General features: G+C 40.0%; 1 long non-coding RNA gene across 1 annotated transcript; it reads left to right on the top strand.

Moving 5' to 3' along the window:
• The first annotated feature begins 2,971 nt into the window (after positions 1-2,971).
• Positions 2,972-20,271, top strand: LOC110468921 (uncharacterized). The gene is made up of 3 exons (XR_002465165.1): positions 2,972-3,000; positions 4,982-5,078; positions 20,235-20,271. It is a non-coding gene; the product is annotated as an uncharacterized LOC110468921 (long non-coding RNA).
• Positions 20,272-23,846: the final 3,575 nt, after the last annotated feature.

Genomic DNA, 23,846 nt, shown 5'->3' with positions numbered 1-23,846 from the left:
TTATCTTGCTGCTGTTTCCCATATCTAAATATTTAATTCCTAGATTCTAAACTCAAGGAGCATCTGTCAGTGCCCTGTTAAAAAACCCCTTTGGGAAAGGAGAAAGAGCTCTCCTCCTTTCTTACAACATGGCAGATTTATTCTTCAGAATAAGATCCTTCTGTGTATAATTTGGTTAAAAATAAGAAAAACCCTGAAGACAGAGAATGAAGTTTCCTGGTTTGAAAAATACATTTTATAGTCTGTATTTTTGAAGAGATTTTATTGCACCTTTTTTCTGTTTGATCGTTTTGTTTTTGTTAGTGGAGAGGAATTCAAAGGAATGAAATTAAGCCTATGAACCAGTACCAGTAATCACATTAAACATAGGATAATTGAACTAGCAATTTCCCCCAGCTGTAGGCAGTTTGTGAACTGCCAGGCAATAAATCCACTGCCATCTACCACAGAAAATACTGTTGCCTAGTTTCCCTTCCCTTTGCCTTGGGATTTACTTTGCATTCAGTGGATTGTTTCAAATCCTTGCCTGCATTCAGCATGAAGGCTGCAATCCAAGCGCAGCCGAGGGTTTCCTCCTTTGCAATCACTGACCAGGGCCAGGCCTTTCAGTATTAAACATGCTTCAGGGGACAGGCACAAAGAAGTGATCAGGTGCTGGGGAGCCTGCTCTGTTGCTCAACTCAGAAAATAGGTCAGCTACCCTTCAGCTGCCTTGAAAAAAAATGTAAAGGGGGTGAGGAATAAACTTGTTTTTCTTTCTTTCCTATCAACAATTTTCCAAACCCAGAGTGGGGGAAATATCCACCTCCTACAAGCTGTGCAAATACTGATGTTCAGATTATAGGTTGTTTAATCTTTCTTCTGCTGCGAGTTCTCCACTCCTTGGGCTGTTAAGGGATGTGATTGCCTGAGCAGTGCTGGGGCCAACAGAAATGCCCTCGAAGCAGATCTGCTAATCCCCTAGAGCATGATGGTGTCAGGCCACTGCAATGCTCTGCTGCTGCCACCTTTCTAAGCAAAATCACAACTCTGTAGAAAGGCCTTCTTTAACTACCCTGACTTTAATTTCCCCACCAATCCTACAAACAGGGAGTGAAGGGGGGGGGGGGGGGGGTGTTATGTTTCCTTTTTTTTTCCCCCTCTGTACAAAGAAAAACCTCTCTGTGAAAAAGACTGCCTGTACTTGGCATGTAGCATAGTAACATGAGTATAATAAACAAGAGTGGCTGTCCCCATAAATAATAAAAGGAATGTTTCTCCTCATATGGCAGCTTTTCGAAGGAGAAAAGGCAGGGAATAGGTAGTCCTCCTCTAACGTGCAACCTTGCAAACTCTAATCCCCATTCTGTTGTTTTCTTTGGCAAGCCATCAGGTGGTGGAGGAGGTACCTCTCTGCCCTGCACTCCCTTCTAATTTTTATTCTCTTTCTTATCTCTTATGCCTTGTGCCTGCTGGAAACTCAGAGGCTCCTTAAAAGCACAGTTGTATTTCTTCCCTCTGCCTGTGTGGTGTTTTACATTCTCATGACGATGGAGACATGCTCTGCTGGCAATGAACTTGGACTCATAATATCAGCATAGAGGTGAAAATAGACCATTCACAGCTTAACATCCTCCTGATTTACATTCTTGCAGCAAAGGTGATGAGCTCTTGATACAAGTGAATAACTGTATCATTGGAAAATGTTTCTGATGTTGTTTCAGCTGCTTAAGTAAAAACGTTAAGCTTTCTCACCATTAGGAACATGATTTAGTGGCACGTCAAGATTTCCTTTTTTCTGGACAGTCAGTTCAGACTTTGAATATATTGTAGTTGGCTTCAGTTTTCAGAGCCATGTGTTAGCTACTGCAGTAGCTGAAAATGCATGCAAATTATCCCTTTATTCTGGCTGAGATTACGACATTAAAACAACAACAACAGAGAAAAGCCTGTGCAGAGAGTATCATAAATAATTTAGCTTAAGTGAATGCTGAAATTAGTCAAGGCACCGCATTGCTTGGCTCCAAGCAGTCTATTTACAGCCAGATATGTAGAGTACCCTCTGGCCAAAGCCTAGGCTTACAAAAATGGAAAGCAGGAAAAACAATATGATCTTCTTTTAAAGAAGCATGTTGGAATGAGCCGTGGGGTTAAATATACCTAGACAGTGCTCTGTGCCATAGCTCCAGCAATCTTGGGAGAAAACAAACTGTTTATAGAGAGCCCTGAGCTGGGGAAGGAGATAATGAAATATGCTTGTGTATTATTGGCAAGTGCTCTGAATGGTACAGGCGAGCTAAGTGCATACAGTATTATCTTGCATAATTATTGGGTCACTGTACTGTAAACTAAGTGGCTTCTATACTTAGCCACACTACTGTGCTCACTGCCTGATTAAGGACTAGATCCAGCTCTCTCTCCCATCAGGCTGTATTTACACTGAGCTCAAAGGATTGATTTGAGGCCTACTAATTCTTTTTGGGGCCTTCATTTCTGAATAGCCGAGATGAACATGGGGACAAGATAGCAATGGGCATTTGTAGTCATAGCAATAGGCAATAAGGACATTCCCACTACAGCCAGGCACGATAGAGCCTTTCCAGGGAGTCCAGAGCTTGAAGACACAGTGAGGCAGCAAGAGGACACACCCAAATAGATTACTTGGATCATTTTAGAGAGACAACAAGAACTGATGTGAACTATGGACCAAATTATCCCATAGCTAGTGCTGAATTTGTACAGATCAGAAAGTCCAGAACATCTCAGTTGGGGAGAAAGTATGTGTTTCTCACATATTTCTTTGAATGTGGTTATCATGTACAGGTACCACATGAGGAGGGACTTCTACCAGCACAGTACAGCAGATCAGGGAGCAGGTTATCTGCAGATTCATGGGTTGAAAGACAGCTCTGACAAGCAACAGCAGCAGTCTGTGGAAAGGGGAAAAGTTGGAAGAATTTATTTATTATGGGCACTTTCAAAACCAGCTCCTTAGCACATTTCTGAGTCCCAAAGTTACTGGTGAGTTGAAATTGTAATGAAGAATGGGGGGAAACCCAAGATAGCCCATGGCAATTACTTAGGCAGCAAAATGTGTGTGCATATATACATATATATATATATATGTACGTATATATATACATATCCTCGGAAAGCTTAGCAAGCTAGCTGAAATGACACACTACTGAGTTAAAATCAAGAAGAGAGGCTGCGAAAGCAAGGGAAGAGAGAAGGAACAGAAACCAAGATTACAGACTGGGATGAGATGGAAACAAAGGCCAGGAACTGAGACAGAGAAATGGGAAGTAGAAAACACAGTCGGAAGAAATGAAGTTGAGAATAGAAGACAAATGGAGAGTGGAAAATGAAAATAAAATTCGTATTTTTGTTGTTTAAAGGAAGACTAGCAGCTCGAGCCTTGGGAAATGCACAAGGTCAGATAATAAATGAAACTGAAAACCAGTGTAGAGAAAGTAGTGTGAGATATCACTGAACAACACTAACTTGGCAAAGGAGATGAGAAATCTATCCCAAGACACTAGTGGCAGTATTTGCATTTAATGACAGGCAAAAAATGGGTTCGATCTCACATCATTAACATATATCCTTATCCCCTAAGCAATAGTACCACTTCTTCTAAATGCCTGTGCTGCACTGTGATAGGTCCCTACTATTGTAAGTGCAGCTGAACCTGGTGGAAAGAAATGATCATGTTTGACTCCAGATCAGAAGGCTGAATGATTTCTTTATTATGACTGTATGATAATACATTAATATACTGTTTAAAAGAGATACTAAAACTACATACCTACTTTTTTTAACTACCATATCTAACTCAGAGCTCGTGACCCTCTTGCGAGAGTCCAGACACAGGTGGGTTGAATTTGCTGTCAGGCTCAAACAATCCTCACCAGAATCCAATCAAGCAATCACTCCAGGTAAACAATTCTCTAAACACATTCCACATGGGAAAAACAAGGAGCAGAAATAGAAATTGTTTTCTCTTTCTTCTCTCTGTGCTCCTCTATGAAAAAATCCTGAGAGAGAGAAGAATGTGCCTGCCACACCCTACCACTCTTTATTCTGAAAATCCACAGTATAGGAGTGAATACAGAGATAATTAAAGGAGTATGACATTTTTATATACCTGTATCATCTGACATATTACTAATTCTTTCCAAGTACCGGAGTAATACTGAATTTCAAGATCAAAAGGCCAAGTTAAAAAGGTTCTTTCAAACTGTGTCTTCTTTCAGTTCTGGTTTCATGGGAAAATGTAACAACAAACCCTAAACACTAAGGATTTCCTGTGTATCTAGCCACTCTCTCCCAGGCAGTCACTGGGTCTATCACATTGTGACTGCTGCAATAGGGAATTTCCTCTGCCAGTCATGCCTGCCCTGTCAATGATGTCCCCCATCCAAACAAGTAGACATGAGGAGACAACGGTCTCATGGAGAAAGAGGAGATGGAGAATGTGCTTTAAGTAGTAGATAAAGAATCTTTGACACGTCTTCACATCCAGTGAATCCCTAATGCCACTTTCATAGAGGGAACAAATTCAATATGAGTCTGCTTTTATCAGTTCCACATGAAACCTTCAAATCTAGGTCAGATTCTTCTAACCATATAGGTTTTAAGCTCTGTAAAAATATATTTTCCAAAGATTGAATTTTATTTGTGAACAAGATAAAAAAAAAAATAGCCAAAATCTGACGTAAAGTCTTAGAAAAGCTTCATTAAGACCTTCAGCCTTCATACAACCGTGTCAAGGAGCAGTGGAGATAGAGGTTTAACCCATTTACCTCTTTTCCTGTGCAAGCTGGGACAGGATTCTGGACATGTACACAAGGAATTGGCTTTTGCTGCATGACAATGCATAGCATGGTCAGGATCATCACTTATCATTTGACATAGACTGGCTGAGAACTTTGTGCATGGATATGGTGCTGTGAAACACTGTGGTAATGATGCTTCTATTTCTCTCTTTTTTTCTTTTAAGCTGAAGACTGCTGGTGTAGTCCTTAGGAGCCCAAAAGTATATCACTTTTATGGCATAAGGGTTCATATTTCTACTACAGTGAACCAGTCCACTTAGGGTAAGTGGCAAGTAGCTTTAACGCCTTGGATGTGTTACCTGCTTAAGCAATGGCAAGTTATGAGAAAGTGAGGTTGGTTTCTGAGACAGAGAGGTGAGGTTTTGAAACACTGTAAGTGAAGGATGATGTATGCTTACAAAAAGCACGTGCAAAGCAAGTTTGCTTTTTTTTTTTTTTTTGTGATAACTGTTTGACTTTTTCACTTTTAAATCTGCAAAGTCTGCCTTACATATTTAAGATTAGGGGAAAACCTTACAATACCTTACTGCACAGGACTATTTGCCTTATTAAGTCACATTTGCCTCAGGTTTAAAACCAGAGCACTGAACAAGATGCCACTAGGGCTAGGTACATTTATTAGAAACTTACTGCAAGTCAGAAAATCTCACAGGAAGATGAACTTAATCTTTCCATGAGTAACCTTTTAATCTTTCCGTGTGGAGGGGTCAAGATGCACAGGAACACCCTGTGAACGTTAAGGCAAGGTTTAAATGAAGGTTCCAATAAGCAGAAGCTATTTCTGGAGCTTTTATATCTTCAGTAATCTCGCACATGAAAAAAGCTGCCCCGACTCAATATTATTTTCTTTATTTTCCTGAATCCTTGTTTGGTTTTGTGAGAATTAAATTACACTTGCAATTCAAACCTGCAGTGTGTACATGCAAGGTAAAGGGAGGCTGCTCTGAGGGAAAGTGTTATGCACTCAGTAACCTTTTTGCATTTATTTGTTCAGCATGCTAGCTCTTGTGCTATTTGCTGGGAAAGAATGCCTACACAAAAAGCTATGAGGTGGTCAAATTAAAAAGCCTAGAATGTTTTGAAAGCCTCCCCCTTGTCTTTGGACTGAAGAGATCTGTAGAATTTTTGGCACATTATAAATTTGTGTTTACTGAAAAGAGAGAAAACCCAACTCAGCAACCCCCCTCTGACTTTGGGTTTTTGTCTGTTGAAGTCTGTGCCAGACCTGGTTTACAGAATGTCAAATGCTAATAATTCACAATAGATCCAAGAGAAAAGAAAACTTGAACTGCATTTTGGGTCAAAACATGTTGTTTTAAAGTCTAAAAATACTATGCAATTTGATCTTAATTAGAGAATCTAAGCTTACATCACATTGTTCCAAGTCTTCTTCTAGAAACTTGAATGTAAACTTTGTGTTTAAATATAAACCCACCTCTGGAGCTGGCCTAGTCTCTTAATTTTATTTGCCAAGCTGCTGAAAAGGTCGTGTGCACAAAAAGAATGCCTCGCTCCTAATCTTTTTAAGCTATTGACAGAGTAATTAATGCAAAGCACTTTAGAAATGGAAAGCAAACTATCTTTGTTTTTCCATAGTCCTTTTCTTTCACATGGATACATTTCTGTTTTTCTCTCTTAGATACTCTTTCTGACCTTTGCTTACAGACACACCATTCTGTATGGGGCATAGATATATGCTACAGTTTAGAAGTAATCTGGGGCACAGGACTCTTCTTCTGACAAGATAAAATATTTCCTTATGAAGTCCTTATTAATATCAACAGAATAAGTTGTCATTTCATTACACACTCCTTGTTTTAATCCTATCTACCTGTTGCTCATATGCTTTCTGAAAACTGGGGTAGGAGAACTTTGGGAATAATAGATTGTGAGATTACCTAAAGTATCACCAAACTTGTGATCTAAATTGGAGGCCTGATGATGAAATCTAGCATTCAGGTATGTGACTCTGTGTCATTTTCTGCATGAGGCCTTCTTATTTTTCCTGAACTTCTGTCTTCTGCATTTTCTTGGAAATTTTCACATCCCAGTCAAAATCCCAAGGATAGGCTCAAAGCCACCTGCAAGATCTATGCTTATTCTTTTGGTTATTCATTTAGCTGTGGATCAGACCTGAACTATCTATTTGCTCCTTGGCAGAACTGAGTCCACTGGGGACTGGACCCTGCACTTTGTGGCACCACCTGTAGCTAAAATCCCTGCTGAGTGCACATCAGTAAATGACCTGGGGGACAGGAGAATCCAAGGTGATACTGCCACATTCTACCCCACCTCTCTTCTGCAGTCCCTACACCAAGTAAAAAATGCAGCTCCTTTGATACAGTGCCACATTGAAAAGGAAAAGTGTAAAACTTTACTGAAGAGGAATTTAATGAGCCATCCACAAAACATACATGAGGAGGCCTGGCAATTTCTGATTTTCTAGTTCTGCTAATTTTCTAGTCACCTGCTCAGGATGGCTGCCAGCTGAGGTTCTACACTGACACTTCCTCATAACCTCAACCTGAATTCACCATGTGGGTATCCCTGGTCATTTGAGAGGTTTGATTTCACATGGATACACTGAATTCAGCACAGCAGTGCCAGATCCACTTTTCTCAAGGATTTTCTCATCTGTGGATCTGCTGGTATGGATTTCCAGTAACCATCTTCTAGCAAGGTGAATGGACCTCCTTCCCTCTTCATTTCCCGTTAGATACAAGTTGTTTTGGTGCAGATAAAACTATCTACACATGGCAAGGTGAGCTGTGTTGTATGTTTTGAGGGAGCATCCAGGAAGATGATTCTGCCTACAGTAGCAGAATCAGGACATGCATTAAGGGAGTGGCAAGGGAGATTAGATCGTAGATTAAAGATTAAGTAAAATAATGCAAGATTAAATAAGCATAACAGTAGTAACAAAAAATGCCAGATTCAGAAGCTTTGGAGCTACCCTGGTAACCAGGGTGTTACAGTGGCTTAAACAGCCTGTGAGCTGCTTTATTCTGCTCTAGTGGAATACACAGACTTATTTTGTACTTGTTGGCCTATTTTATACTTATTTTGTATGGATCAGGCACAGAAAATGCACAAATGCATATTGAATCTTTAAAGCATGCTACAATGTTTTGTTTATTCCTGTACTTTACCACTGCAAACCTGATCATCTTTGCTGGCATTTTTAGACTCCATAGTTGCTCTACTCTCAGCACTGCCTGATAACAGGAGATTTGGGAAGACATCTCTGTGCAAAACAGAAGGGAGTGGACAGAAATAAACTTTTCACAGTGACTCAGAATTATATCAGTGATAAGTCTAGGAAGAAACAGATTTTAAAAGCTCCTGTTGCCTTTGGAACAAATTGGGAGGGGGGGAAGCAGTGTTCATTTACATATAGTCTTAATTTTTACACAGAGAAAGAGAGATGTCTTTAAGGAGGAAGAATCATGTATTTTTCATAGCAATACTCTTTTTACTGACAGTAGTTCTAGAATTTCCATTAGAGAGAAAAACAAATGACAACACTGACAAACAGAGATTAAAAAAAAAGCTAATGGAGAGAAACAGATTTTTTCAAATAGTGCAGTGATGACAAAATACCAAGGCTCATTGACAGCATTTTCAAAGCTTAAAATTATAGCTAATGATACAGTAGTGGTTCTCTGACATTTTAAAATACCACAGCACATAGACTTCTCACTGCATTTGCATTTTCCTTCTTCTCTAGAGAGCAACAAACTTAAACTGATTCTGCTGCCAGGTGATCACAGCCAGACTATCTCAGCCTATAGCATAAATTGGATCAGGCAATCCTCTGTACACTTTGTTATCAGCCTGCTAGAAGCAAATATAGCCCAGTAGTATCAAAAGTCATTAGTTCAAGTCAGGACTTGGGTGACTGAGCAGGTGGAAGTTTTACATGTCAGATGGAGGAAGCTTAATGCAATACTGAGTAGCAGTTACATAAACTCTGCTAGGGTTTTACTGCTCCTTTACAGACAAGCAAGCTGAAGAGGTTAGGGAGTTTGAAGTGGTTAGAAAAGTCAGTTTGTCCACAGCCATAAAGCTTCTCCTAAAGTTTGGCTGGAGTCAAGTTTTATCAGCAAATTGTTGCTAAATAAGTATTTTTGTAAGCTTCTTTCTCTCTCTCCCACCATATGTTGGCACTGAACTGTGAATGGGATTGAGATTTAACATTCATTCAGGGTTTGCTGTGAATCTCATTTTGGAACATCCACTTCTGTGCATCTGATCCACAAGGAGCTGATACAGCCAGCCAGCTCCAGTGGCACTGCTCTGCCTCAGGGTGAAATGCACTGCCAGCCTGGAGACTACAGCTCAGGCATCACCTCTGTTGAAACCCCTGTCACTGGGCTTTAAATACAAACTCTTTATTCCTCCTTCCACTTTGGGTGCCAAGAAGGAGGGGGTTTTTTATCTGAACTATGCAGTAACTCAGCTACCAGTTGGGATGCAGGAGGCGCTACATGAGAATTTCTTGCTGACAAGGAAAGCATTAGACTGAAGTGCTTTGGATGTCGAAAAAATGCATAAAGGAAAAAGAAATTAATCTATTAAAGATGAAAATTAATAGGAAAAAACAAAAGGTGGCTAACAGACCAGCTAAAGAAGAGGCAAAAATAAAATTAACCTTAAACCAAAGACAGGTTAGAATTGCTATCTCCCTCTCTGGTGGACAGAAAGTTGATATTTAACATAAAAGTCAATGCTGGCACAAGAATGAAGTAGCACAAACTGTCCTAAACAAATATACTTTGAAAAGTTCATAAATTTTGAAACATCAGAGGAAAGGAGAACAGCTGCCCAGTCAGTATAATGGAAGTAGCATTTAAACAGAACTTTGCAAACATATTGAAGACTGATAAACTGTAAACTGAAAGGCTTACTCTGATAATAGGGACACAGTCTTGGTGACCCAGGGGATCCTTTACAATCCTCTTTTAATGGACTGGAATACTTTTTGACCAGTCTTCTTACTGATAATGCCTCAGATGATCATTTCTAATATCAAATAATACTACAAAATGAAGGGACTTTTTCCTTTATCACCTGTTACTCTGGAGGAAGATGTAGAGAAGAGCAGTATAACCTTTTGTGAACCACAGGACTCCATAAGAATGCACTTTTTTTCCCTGTTTAGATTGGACAGTGTTTTTTGCATATATCTAACATGGTAGTGTTTTACAGAGATAAACTAATTCAAATATTTGCATTTTAAGTACACATTTTTATTGTATAACCAGAATCACATGTAATAGAAATAGGCCTGGAGAGGGACTTAGAGAAGCAATTTAATTTATTTCCTAAGGGATGAGCTATACCCTACAGCATTCCCAACATGTTTGTACTGTAAGTTTTTTGTAGGTATCTCCAAAGGTAGATCTGTGTGAGCTACTCCAGCTTTTGCAATGCTTTTGTTGCACTCACTGTTTTAGAAAGGTTCACTTAAGCCACTGCTGAGCAGGGCAAGATTACTTTCTGTATTTTGTTGACTTTTCTGTATTTTGCTGACTTTTTTCTGTAAAGCCTAATATGAGACTGCTTACTCTGCAGTTCTTCCTGTTTTAGAAAGGGATCATTTCACGAAGATGAGAGCATGGATCAGCCAGGCATTTTCGAAACAAAGAACTGAAACAAACGAATGTGAGTGATGAGCAAGAACTGGTCCTTAGCAGAAATGTTTTAAAGAATCTGTTAAAAAGAAGGAAAACTTCACACAATTAAGAGGCAGAGGTTTTGAGTTTTAAAGGGAAACACAGAAGCACAAATGACAAGGACTGTTGTTGGTTGATAAATTTCAATCTCCAATTTCTGGAACTTAGTCAAGGAAGAGTACCCTGGTAGAAATAAGCCAATAAGCATTAGGAGAATATTTAATCTATTTTGTGTTCCATGTATTGGAAACTAAAGGAATTCTAGTAATAGTTGTAATTTTTTCTAGTAGAAGGTAGAAATGTTACATTGAGAGTATCATGGAAGAGAAAAAGTGTTCATGTAATTGAACTGTTATGTAATTTGAAATAATGCAGTGGTGCATTTGACCTACTTCCCAGCTTTTGCTTATGTTGAAGTTAGGGGGTTCTGTGTTTTCAGTTTGTTTTGTGTTGTATGCATGACAAAGCCAATAGCGCCATGCTCCCTGTGCTTACATTCAGACCAGGTTTTCTTCATGCGTTCCAAAGAACCCATTTTGCAGCAGGGGGAACGACCCAGCCTTTGCCCAGGTTAATTCTGCTGCTGTTTGGGGTTTTGGGGAGGTTTTCCTACATGTAGATCTGCCTGTAACAAATCTGTTTGTTCTGTCCTATGTGCCTGCCTTTTAATTAAGGCATTTCCAATGTCTCTAAGTTAGGCGCACTTGGCACGTACTTTTCTTACCTAACTCTGTAGGCATCTTTCTACAGAGTTAAAATATAGGAATTACAGTCCTCAATAAATTACTTTATTAACAGTATTTCAGGCACTATGCCTGACAGAAACCTCTTGCTTATTTCTAATCTGTTTTTATCATAAAGATACAACAATGCTGCCTTTACCTTGCCAGGGAAGAAATTATAAACAGTACTTGCTTTAGATCACATGCAAGTAACTGCTGTGCATTGTGCAATGTGATTAAAAGACACATGGTACAGCTTTCAGTATCTGTTGATCACTCTTAAGAGAGGTATCTTTAAGGCACCTGTTACCACCTTAGTCCTGGTACTGTGTGTTGAGTATAGACATGAAAGAACTCTGCTCATAAAATTATCTTGATTAATGAGGGCTCTATTTTGAGAAGGGCTGCAGAGCCAGCTGTGGTTGTAGCTGTGCACCACAAACTGCTGCTTGGTACTTCCTGCAGCTTTCTGTTCCTCCATCATCTTCTGCACAGGTTGTCATAAGGCAGATGGAAGAGTTGCTGCTTGCAAAGGGTGATGTGGAATAGTATTGCAGCTGGGATGATGTTCTGAACAGTTTTGCCCAGTAATGCCTGGAGTAAAGCCATGAACACAAGACCTCACTTCAGATTTACATTTGAAATGCTCTCCTACCTGGCACTAAACCAGGAATTAGTGCTTACAGCACTGCTGACTTTTGTGGAGTTTGTAAAGTTTATTATTCACTTAAAACACACAGTAATGAGGCCTCTTAATATGAATAACTAGTTTCTCAAATAAGGCGAGTTTTTTAACTACTGATACTTCCTTTTAAGTACCAAGCCTAAAAGTTGTATGAACTTAATACGTAGCCAGGTAACCAGAACAGAAGGCATCTCTCCTAGCTACATTACAGTGATTACACTGGAGCTCTGTTCAGCAAAATGTTTTAAGAGTGCATTTGAGCACAGTAATTATCTGATCTGCATATTTAGAGACAGGGCACTGGATTATCCGAATAAGAGGTAAACTGATACTGCAACTCTATTTCAATAGTGATTTTCAGCCTAATTTAAGTGCCTAGAAGTCGTGCCACCACAATACTGCTAAAAGTACTTTCCAATGGGATGCACACATTTTTTCTTAAAGATTTTATCAAATTATTGCCATTTAAAAGTTATCTACTTTTTAATGTTTCTCTAGGCATTCTTACAAAACTATATGAATAAAAGGCACTGTTTCTCACTGTTCTTGATCTGAGAGAAACAGCTGCAATACAAAACACCTTACAGGAAACGTAGGTGTACTATTTGCAAGCCAACTCCTTTATTGCAATGCATGGCATTTTAATGCTGCACACTATTATTTTATTGCATCATTGACAATTGCATGTTCTTTCATTTCAACAAAAAAATTACATATTGTGCTACAATTTTTTCTCCTCCCTTTTACAAAATTTCTATTGGATTCCACTCTGAAATTATACCAGTTTTTTTTTTTTCATCACTACATTGTTTCAGGGTGACTGCGTATATATAATTTTCTTTGGTAATTTATCATACCTCAAAGAAACAGAGAGCATTTGTAATTAAATTGCCCAGTTACACAGCCATGTGGTCTATATAATTCTTTTTTTGAAGCTGCATTATCTAAACTGCGGTTATGAGAAAGGCTGTAGATTAAATTAGATGAAATCACAACTCAAAATTAATGACTTATACATTCTTAAACTAAAAGTTGGATAAATTAAATTAATATTTTATCACAGGTGAACAATCAAAAGGCAGCCAATTATTTAGGACATCTTGACTTACACATTTCAAACCTTGCCTCTTGTGCAGCACATGTGTTACTTGTTCTTTATACAGGTACCTTATGACTCTCAGCTGCAGCATTGTAAAACCATCTCTTAACTGTTTTCCACACCTGTTTTTATTTTGTTGTGATCTTCCTTTGGGTTTTTTTTCAGGGTTAGGATAATCATAATCAAAATAATAACTAAAACCTACTTTCTTTTCTGAGTATTTTATTTTATTTTGAAGAGTCTTCTCTCCTATATAAGCTGATGCATAAAAGCCAGTTTAGATATAAAACTGATTTTTAAAATCCCTATGTTTCTATGAGTACAAATCCTACTTGAAACACACTAATTACTTGAATATTTCTTGCCTCAAAAACGCACAGGTTTTTTGACAATTTAATACAAGCATTGCTTTTGTAGACCTTGTTTATTCAGAACAAAAATTTCTGCAGAGTACTGTAGCAAGATTTCTGGATAGAAATGCTGTTCCTAAAAATTAAACTGATACTTTCTAAGTAAGAAACATAGTCTGTTTATGCTGTTGGGCATCAAGTATTTATAAACAAGCTGAAAAATTGCTTCTAAAAGTTACTAACAGTAATTTAAATCTTCTCTTTTTCTTTTTTTTTTTTTTTTCCTCAGGATGATGGTCTCACTAAAATAATTATTTAGTAACAAATATTTTAATCAATAACAGTTCAATGCATTTACAAATTTCAGATTACTACTAGGTATTGGATTTTGGTAGTTAGGAAATTGAACCAGATAAGACCTCTATGGTTCATTGCACATAGTTCTATGATTCTGCACATGTTTATTACATTTTTAAATTAGTTTTCACTCACCATTACTGTTGGAAGACTATTTCAGAACTTAATTTCTGTGATTAGAAACTTATTTTTGCTTTACTGCGGAGTGTTGCCTACTACTGGGACTAATTCTGACAAAGATTAACTGTAATGAGTAGGAGTTTTGCTTGGAGAAGGGCTGATGATTAAACTTTAAAATATGTAATGCATTAGGAAGCTCCCAAACTGGTGGGAGTTTTTATGGTTCCATTACTACAGCTCTTTTAAACACACAATGCTGAGTTAACTGTTGGTGAACCTGAACTGTCATTCCAGCCATGTTGTACCTTAGCCTGCTCCCTACGGCTGGTTTCTTTTGCAGGTCAGCACATCTTAGCTTGGCTGCTCAACTTGACTAAGCCCCAGCATTGCTGCTGTTGCCACTAAATGAAACTTTCCTTTCTCCCACACTCTCAGTCAATGTGCAGCTGATTGCTAAGGCTCCTTTGCAGTCCTGTCTCAACACAAAAACTGCACAATTCCAATTTGCATTCTGGTCTCCTGCCCATCAGTAGCAGATGCCAGCCATACAGCAGAACTGAGACGTAACTCATATGTGTCATTATTCCCCATGATATTATGGATTGCACAGTGCTTACGTCCAGCTGAACAGAGGCGGCACTGGGGTTTGCTAGAAGTGGGTAATTTTAAAAACTATTAAAAGTTTTAACCTGATTAATGGTATCTGTATAAAACAGTGCAGAAATCAACACAGGACCTCAGAAGAGTTGGTGAAGAGGTTTATTTTGAAGAAAAAGCTATGTCTGACATAAGTGGTAGAAAGAATGGATTTTTGTTTTAAACAAACTCTACTATTTAGAGTCCCATAACTGTCTGTAAGGATTACTGGAGAAAACATTCCTTTGGAGCTATTTTTCTTACCATCTGTGATCTCATAAGTTTCATTACTGTCCAATTTCATTACTGTTTAATGTTTGTTTGCTCTGTAGGGCATTGGGACCATGACCAATTCTTCACTGAGCAGTGGGCCTTGTGAATAAGACATGAAAAGAGGACTGCAGATCCTGAGTGGTAAAATCCAGTCAGATCAGGAATTTATTAGCAGTGGAGTGGTGAAACCTGCTTTTCATGTGTCTCAAGGCTGGTGTTTCCAGTGACTTCCCTCATGTGTCGTAAGGGTGAGATGAGATCCATCTTCATTCTTCCCTTTTTGTAAGGATACTACTTTCAACCCAGATACTTATTTTCTGAAAAAGTTCCAAACTAGAAACCTGTCTATCTGAAACTGTTCAATGGGCTCTGGGGCTGTAGCTGGCAATGCAGAATGAGCACAAACACCTGCAGGCTGTCTACTCAGCAATCTCGCACCTTTGGAAGACTGGCTATAAGGACAGAGCTACTAAAGATCAGTAAAGGACCTAATTTGAAAACAAATTATGATATCTTCTGAATGAAGGTTTATCCCTTTGAAAAGGCAGAAAATACAATGCACAAGCATTGCTTGGTGATTCAAGTGTGAAGCAATGCTAAAGGAGTAGATGACACTTATTGTGGAAGCCTAATACATTTTCTATGCAAGGATATTAGTGAGAGAGCTGCTGGTAGAGCTCGACTGCTGCTGGGAAGTGCCTAAGAGTTAATGCAGAGTCCTGCTGTGACCGCTGGTGCCTCAATATACAGAATCACAAAATCACTCTGTGGGTCAGGTTGGAAGGGACCACGGAGGCTCATCCGGTCAAACCTCCCTGCTCAAGCAAAGTCATCCTAGAGCACATGGCACAGGATTGTGTCCAGACTCTTCTTGAATACCACCAGGAAGGAGACTTCACAACCTCTCAGGGCAAGCTGTTTCAGTGGTCAGTAACCCACATAGTATAGATGTTCTTCCTCACGTTCAGGTGAAACTTCTCACACACCAACTTCTGCAAATAAAACTGGTGAAGGATTTGGAGCACAAGTCCAATAAGGAGCAGCATTTATTTAGTCTGGAGAAATGGAGGTTTACCACACTTTACAACTATCTTGAATGAGGCTGTAGATAGGTGGGGGATTGATCTCTTCTCCCTGCTAACAAGTGATAGCATAAGAGGAAATGGCTTCAATTGCACCAGTGGAGGTTTAAATTGGATATTAGGAAAGATTTCTTCAGTGAAAATGTGGTCAAGGATTTGAACAGGCTGCTCATAGAAGTGACAGAATCACTGCCCCTTGAAGTTCAAAAAAATGTGTAGATCTGCTGCTTATGGACAAAGTTTAATGCTGGATTTGCAAGTGATAGTTAACAACTGGACTCAGTTATCCAGGTTGCAAAAGAGGTCTTTTCCAACCTGTACGATTCTATAATCCTTGCTCTTAGGGATGAACTGTTCTTGAGCTTGGAGGAAGTAGTCCTTGAATATTGACTAGCCACGTTCTCTGCAGGGCCAGTTCCTGTGGGATTCTTCCAAGAAGGTTGCTGAAAGTTAGCTCTTCTGAACTTCAGGGTTGCATTCTTACTTGCTGCCCTTACCTTTGCCATGCATGATACTGAATCTCATGGTGGCTGTAGCCAAGGCTGCCCCCAGCCCTCACATCTGCAACAAAGCCTTCCCTGTCAGTATACACAGTCGAACAGCTTACCATTACTCGTTTTTTCCTCCACCACCTGTGTCAGGAAGTTGTGGCCAACAATTTCCAGAAACCTCCTGTTTGTGCTTTGCCATGTTGTTCCTCCAGCAGATGTCAGGGTGGTTGAAGTCCCCCACAAGTAGCAATGCCTTTGTGACTGCTTCCAGCTGTCTGTTAAAGGCCTCACCTACTTCCTCCCTGTGATCAGATGGCCTGCAGCAAACACCACACAGTCCCACCCTTACCAGTCTGCTCTTTAAATTCAGCCTATAAGTCCCTGACTTGCTCATCATCCACCTACGACAGAGCTCAATTCAATCCAAGTGTTGCCTTGTCACACAGAGGGCAACTCCAGCTCTGCCCCTCCCAGGTCTAGATTTCCTGAAGGGTGTGTGGTCCTTTCACACAAGATAGAGCAGCCCTGAAGAACAACAGATAGCCCTGTGCCTTAAATGCCAAAGAAGCAAATGGCTACACTAGAATTCATACTTTGCCCCACTGTGTTGTTAGCAACAGAAAGGTTTTGCTGGAAAAATTAAAATTAGCATGGACACAGTCTGGTAGAATTGTACTCCTTCTGGTTTTGAGAATGATGTAAGTTCTCTTTAAAGGATAGACCTACAACATCAAATATTCAGAGAGGTTCTTAGCATAACGAATAAATACACACCAGTGCACAATGCAGACAAGAGAATTAGTTAGCTGATGTTTATAGTATATATACAATTATGTGAAGTTGAATGAGCAAATTCAAGTGCATGTGTGTAATGAAACTGTGTTTAAAAAGCTTGGCCTCCTGTCAGTCCTCTTCTCCAGGGAATGAAATGGTATATCTGGAACAACCAAGCTGTTACTAAACAGTGGGGAAATTGCTTTTGAAACTTGTGCTTGCAAAAAACGTTTTTCCTTGATGTGCAAATCAATTTGTTTTTGGGGGCACAAGGATGAAAAAAGTGTTTTTCTTCAAATGAAATTTTTTTAAAAGTGATTGTGTAGCAGACTAATTAGTTTGCTATTTAAAATGTTTTGTTTCACACCTGATTTCTTTTCTAAATGTATAAATACCAGCTAGTGTTTTAAAGCTTCTGTAACTGTGAATGGCTCTGCTGTCCCTCACTGCAAGCTACATTTTTATTACTTCTTCCCAAGAAATTTATTTTGCTGACATAGGCTCTAATCCAGTAAAGTGTTAAAACATATGCTTAATTTTAAGCGAGTTGAATAAAGCCAACAAAACTTTCCTATGCCTAAATCTAAGTACAAATTTGTGTTTGGCTTAGCTGGGGTTGTAGTTTCTGGGTTATGGTCTAGAAGGCTTTGTGCGTTTTTCAGAATGGATGCCCTCGTGACGGAAGAACAGATTTTTGTGTAGTTTTAAGATTTTTTTTTATTTATCAGAAGATCTTGAGATTAAAAAAGCGCCAACAAGTGAACATTAAAATTTTTGGAGATTAATGCACTTCTTTAAATATGTATGTCACGCATCTCCTAACAAACTTCCCACAATTTCATCTTCCTCCACTACATGACAATGTAGTAGCTGAAAACAGGTACAGTGGTAGCTGATTGTTTTCACAAATGATTACTGTATTTTCTGTATTGGTTTTCCTAGTTGTATTAAGAATTTTACCTTGGAAAAGAGGTGATCTTTCTTCATGCTAGTAAGCTGATGATTTGGAAGTTTAGTATTTCTTAATATTTTGTTCTGTGATACTGAAATACTTTTAATTGTGGATGCACACAAGTGATCTTTTCCCACAGAAAGGTTGAAAGCACAGGAGATTATGACTGAAATGCAGCTCAGTTTGGAACTCAAAAGTCACACAAGTATAACAGGAACTTGAGGATTCTGATGCAGTAGCTAGGGGACAACTGGTTACATAGAGAAATGTATTCCCACAATTTTCACTTCTGCTGGCAATCTCGGACAGACTTGGGACACAGTGGACCTGGAATAATCTGCCTTCTCCTTACAAGGGCTTGCATAAGACCCAGAAGGAAACAAAACAGTACAGTGCGTATATAAGCTCACATGATTGATTGTTTTGTTACGCCAATGAGTTTTCCGCTCAAAAGGAGACCCAGTACCCTCTTCTTAAAAACTGACTTGGTCTAATACCTATCAGCATTACAAAAATCTGAGTTGCCTTTTTTTTTTTTATGTGGGATGGCTTAAAGGCTTTGCGTGTTTCATTTGTACCATGCAAACTGTCAAGTACTGCAGATGAAGAGAAGAAAGAATGCAGAGAATTTGTGCTAAGCTTTAATTTTCCTTAATAGTAGGCACAGGATTTGTTCAGAGAGTTTTATTATTGGGTGATAAGTTAAGGTAATTACAGCGGTGGGGCAGAAGGCCAGAAGAAGACAGAGAAATCTAATACCATGAAACATTTAGGCTTAGAGAGTACTTTGGGTTATTTTTAAAAATATACTAGCCAGCTACAAACAGCCTCCTTCACATTTAGGGAAATTTAAACATAATATAATTATTGCACCTTGTGTGTTAACATATATAGTAAGATTAAATATCTTGCAGTTTTCACTCTCACTTCTCACATTTACAAATGTGTAAAGGGAAGGGATTTGGCTGAAGTCACTGAGACAGAAGAGGTTAAAATCAGTAGCTAGAGAAAGAAAGGGCTGTAAGACATTCTGCAAGGGTTTTTACTATGAAAACATTCATGCCTGATTTGTATCTGGAACAGGCAAGTCATTTGTTTGGACTTCAAGGTAGGTTTCCTGTCTCAACTCAGCAAGTTATACCTGTCCAGAAAGACTTAAACCCATTCTTTGTCTCAGGTTTCAACACAGCATAAAGTTTAAGCAAGTGATTGAAAGGTATTTGAATAAAGATGGACTTTAGCAAGAGACTAAAGGTGTCTTGCTGATAAAGACCCTAGAGACATGTAGGAACTCTATACCAGTATTACATAAATCTTAAGAAAAGGGGAATAAATTGTTATCATTACTTTCTACTCCATTTCCCACAAAGCATAGGAAACACTGGATTTGGGATGAAACATAATCATTGTTTCTCCTGAAGTATTTTGAAGCCTCAAATGGTGTTGGCTTTTTATATTTTGTCATTGAATTATCAAAAAATGCTTTTAAAAAAAGATTTATGGTAGCATTAAGTAATACTATATTTGTCTCCCTAGTAGCTATTGACCCAACTGTGTGTCATTTGAGCTTTTATTCACACATTTTTAATTCTCTTATTCAGAGCACTGAAAGATATGTCAAGGATGCACATTTCCCTACTTACTTGAAAGATTGATTTAATATGACCATCTTTCCCACTTTTTAAAACAATTATTGAAAAAAAATTCAGAATTGCTTTGGGTAGACAAATATATTTTTCTTCAAGTGTAAATATTTTCCTATGATGCTCGTGATCAATATAAACAAGTGTGGGTTTTCTAATGCATTAAAAGAAGCCTTACCAAGTCTCAAAACATGCTGTATGTCATTTTAATACATAGACTACAATAATGCTCTGCTGTAACACAGATCCCTATGCTTTTACAACTGAAAAGCCTGGGTAGGTTCAGGCTTTTGAGGACTAAAATGAGCCCTCAAAATCTCAGTGGATTTGCCTTCAGTGAAGGCCTTATCCAAATCTTGTGAAGCTGCTAGAACTCATGAACCACTGAGGCACCTCTTAATCACATCCTTATCGCAAATGTCATGTTTGCGCTCCACTCCCAAACAGATGAGCTGTTAGGAAGTGAAAAGGCTGGTGCTATCTTGAAGAAAGGCCGGCAGCAACCTGGAAAAGAAGGGAGTCTCAACATTAATAACAGGAGCTGTTTGTGTTCTGCAGATCGCAAAGAAAAACATCAGGGCACAACAGCTTTTTGTAACTGCACACAGCTGGTAATTTCCACATGGAATGGGAGAAGTACAGTGCCTGAAGTTTCTTGTGAAATAAGGTAAATTTCTGTATTTCCTTGTCGTGTTATTACTTCAAATTCTAATTGTTTTTGTAGGAGACGCTGTGGTTGCAACCTCAGGCTAGGAGCTTGCAAGGACTGTCCTTGGCCAGTGAATGCTACTCCTGTTTTTGTCACCCTTCCAATAGGAGGACTGACAGACCTCCTATCTAGAAGAACAAAAAATAAGTTGCCAGTTGAATGTTCAATGGAAAAGTGTCTTTAAAGCTGCCAATGCTGTCAGTGCTTCTTTTGCTGTGGAAGATGACTTTTAAACTCGATTTTGGAAATAATTATGCCAGTTGTGGATTTTAACTGGACTCCTCCTCTTCCCTTTTCTAAAGAGCATTCTCAAGAAATTTGAGCATCAGAATTGTCAGTAGCAAGCTGATGAAATGGATTGTACTTTGTAGAAATAACTTTTCTGTACAATATGTTTAGAATAATTCCCCAAACCTATTGAAAATTACATTTTCTAGCAGGGAAAAATATAAACAGTCTGATGAAGATTTAAAAAAGAAGAACTCATACCTTATATGGCAAAAGGGGGGGGTAATCTCTAAAATTTTAAGGGAAAGAAGTAAGGCCTGTGCCTCACTGGTGACAGAGCTTTGATGGTAAGTTACACACAGAATGTATTATTAGATAGATCTGCCTAGTTCTTGTTTCAGATACACAGGAAAACAGTTAATTTCTGAATTGCACTACAAAAACCTGATTTCCTAAATAATTGTTCTTTGATTTTGGAAAGGTGCTAAAAACTGATTCAAAATTAGCTGCTGTAGGAGAAGAGCTACTTAGCAATGGACTCAGACATAGATGTGGTGTGGGGAACCTGGAAAAAGAGGGGAGGGACTGTGCGGCTCACTCACATGATCCCAGTGCTTAAGCATTGCAGTAAATTCTGCTGATAGCACAGTGAGAAATGGTCTCACTTTCCTGTGGTAAATCCCTGTTTTAGCATCTGTAGGCAGAAGGGTCAAATATTTAACTTGGTATTAAATTTAGAAAAATAAACTGAGTTTCTTGCACACAAAACACATTCATGTAAGTTTATTGTCCTATCTGTCTGAAAGGTCAGGAATGGCTTAACAAAGTGTGAAACAGTTGTGCTGGAAGACCTGAAGAGCAGGGTGCTTGAGCAATGACCAGGCAGACCAGGAATTGTATACAGCACAGGTAGAAAAAGAGAAAGGTTTGATTAATGTACTTGAACATTTGGAATGGGGCAAGATCCAGTGCAGCTGTAACCAGATGTTCCCACTGCACCTTCTTTCTAGGTGCCCCATTTTTGTAATGGACTATAATAATTTCTGTTTGTTTAGGGAAATACTATTTTGTTTACAATGAACAAACAAATCTCAGTGACTCTCAACACTGTATAAGCTTGACACAAGACAGGCTCAGTAAAAAGGTTTGGACATGGGCATTTCCCGCTCCATGCTGCTGATGTACAAAAGAACTGCAGACTTCTCTGTTGCAGCTTATGAAAGCAACTGATTCTTACCGGAATGTACATACATACACCCTCCCCCCCCCCCCCCCATATTTCCACATTTTATGAGGGGAAAAAAGCTGTCTTCCTCTTCCCCTTTTTTCTATTTTTTCCCCATCACAGCATAACAACTCACTATTAGACTCCTTGGTATTTTCTCTCTCCCTGCCTACTCCAAGCAGTCAATCCTTGCAGTTGCTTCCCTCAGGATTCTGACAGCTTTAACTAAATGTAGTTGAGAGGGATTTTTTCATGTGTTAATGCTTTCATTTGGAAAATGCATTTCCAATAATTTCTGTAAATACCCATTGTTTCAATGGCAAGGTTGTCTTTATTTCTTGTAACAGAACACTTAGCCTAAATTGTCATGAGTAATTTAGTTCCTGCCTACAGCATGCTAGATTTTTTATTAATTTCTGTCATTAAGTGTTGCAATTGTTAACTGGCCGGTCTAACAGCTGAGGTCTTGCAAAGAAAGTGCAGCTCTCTCTTGTCACACCCCTGAAATGGATAGTGCAAGGGATAGTTTTAATGTTTGAGATGATTATGGCCTGGCCCTTTTGTAGCACCTTTCACACACACTGGCACATGCCGGAAATCACTGGTGCCTCTGAGAGTTAAAGTGGTGGAGAAAACCTTTCTCTCTATTGGTTCCAGCCCCACTGTATGGGAAAAGCTGAAAGCTTCAGCACATCCCTTTCCTTGCCAGGTCCCATTCTAGGTTGCAAGGTTTCTGGCAATTTCCCTCTGCTGTAGATGATAAAGATTGCATTAAAATTATTTGTGTCTGACAGTACTTTTCAGAGTAAGATGACATAAGGATGGATAGATGGACTACTGTTAGACAACATGGGCAGCATCTGCTCATTGCAGGGAGGAAGGAGGAAGATTCAAGAGATGCAGGAAGAAAGCAAGTATAGGAAGAATAAGGAGTAGATATTGTAAGGTATCACAACCCTGAAACTCAGCTGATTTACTGGATGATTTTACAATGTCATGAGAAAGTTGTCTTTTCATTGAAGCTGAAACTCCCCAAATTACAGAAATACAAAGACCTACTTGGACTCCCCACTAAAATGAAGGATGTCTGTCGTGAACTGGGCCAGGGTGTTGGTGGAGCTGACAGGGGAAGAGGGATTCACCAGAATACCGGGCCATGTCAGCCGGCGACATTTTTGGGAGATGATTAGTCAGAGCTCTGCCTCAGAGGGATGATGGAAATCACGAACTCTGAGTAATGTGGAGCAAGCGCTCCTATTTCTGATAGAAAGCGTCTGGCAATTCCCTCGAAATAACCGTTTTGGTTATAAACTGGAGGGCGGGGGGAGGGAGGGCTGAATTAATTTTCTTAATTTTTTTCTTTTTTTTTTTATTTATTTTTTTTTTCCAGTGCAGATGCTGCCCTTCCTTCCCCAGCCCATTCAGACCCGGCTTGCTTTCCAGGCGGGCAGCCCGGCTACGCGCCACCGCCTGCCCCGCTCCCTCCTGTGTCGGGGGGCAGGCGGAGCGGTGGCCGCAGGGCAGGACGGAGCCGCGGCGAGCTCGGCGCTGTCCCGTGGTGAGCAGCCGCGGCGAGCTCGGCGCTGTCCCGAGGTGAGGCGCCGCGGCGAGCTCGGCGCTGTTCCGCGGTGAGGTGCCGCGGCCGTCCCGGTGCGGCGGCAGCGCTGAGGCGGCGGCCGCGCTCCCGCCCGCGCCCCGCCCTGAGGGCGGAGCCGGCGGAGGCGCCGCCCGCGCTCTCCCCCCCGCCCACGCCCCCGCCCGCCCCGGCGCCCATTGGCGCGCGGCGCATCCCCGTTAGCGCTCGCGGCGCGGTCTCGCGATGCTGGGGCCGCCGCCGCCATATTGTCGCTCTATTTTGATTCGGAGCGCAGAGAGCGCGGGGGGAGGGGGCCGGGAGCGGCGCGCGGCCCCAGCGGCGGCTCCGGCTGAGCGGGAGCGGCGCCGCCACAGCCACCGCACGCACACCCCGCACACCCACACCCCGCCCCGCCCGCCGCCGCGGCAGCAC

Source organism: Lonchura striata, chromosome 3 (assembly GCF_046129695.1).
Source record: "Lonchura striata isolate bLonStr1 chromosome 3, bLonStr1.mat, whole genome shotgun sequence".
NCBI classification, from domain to species: Eukaryota; Metazoa; Chordata; class Aves; order Passeriformes; family Estrildidae; genus Lonchura; species Lonchura striata.
This window is presented reverse-complemented; position numbering and strand designations above follow the sequence as displayed.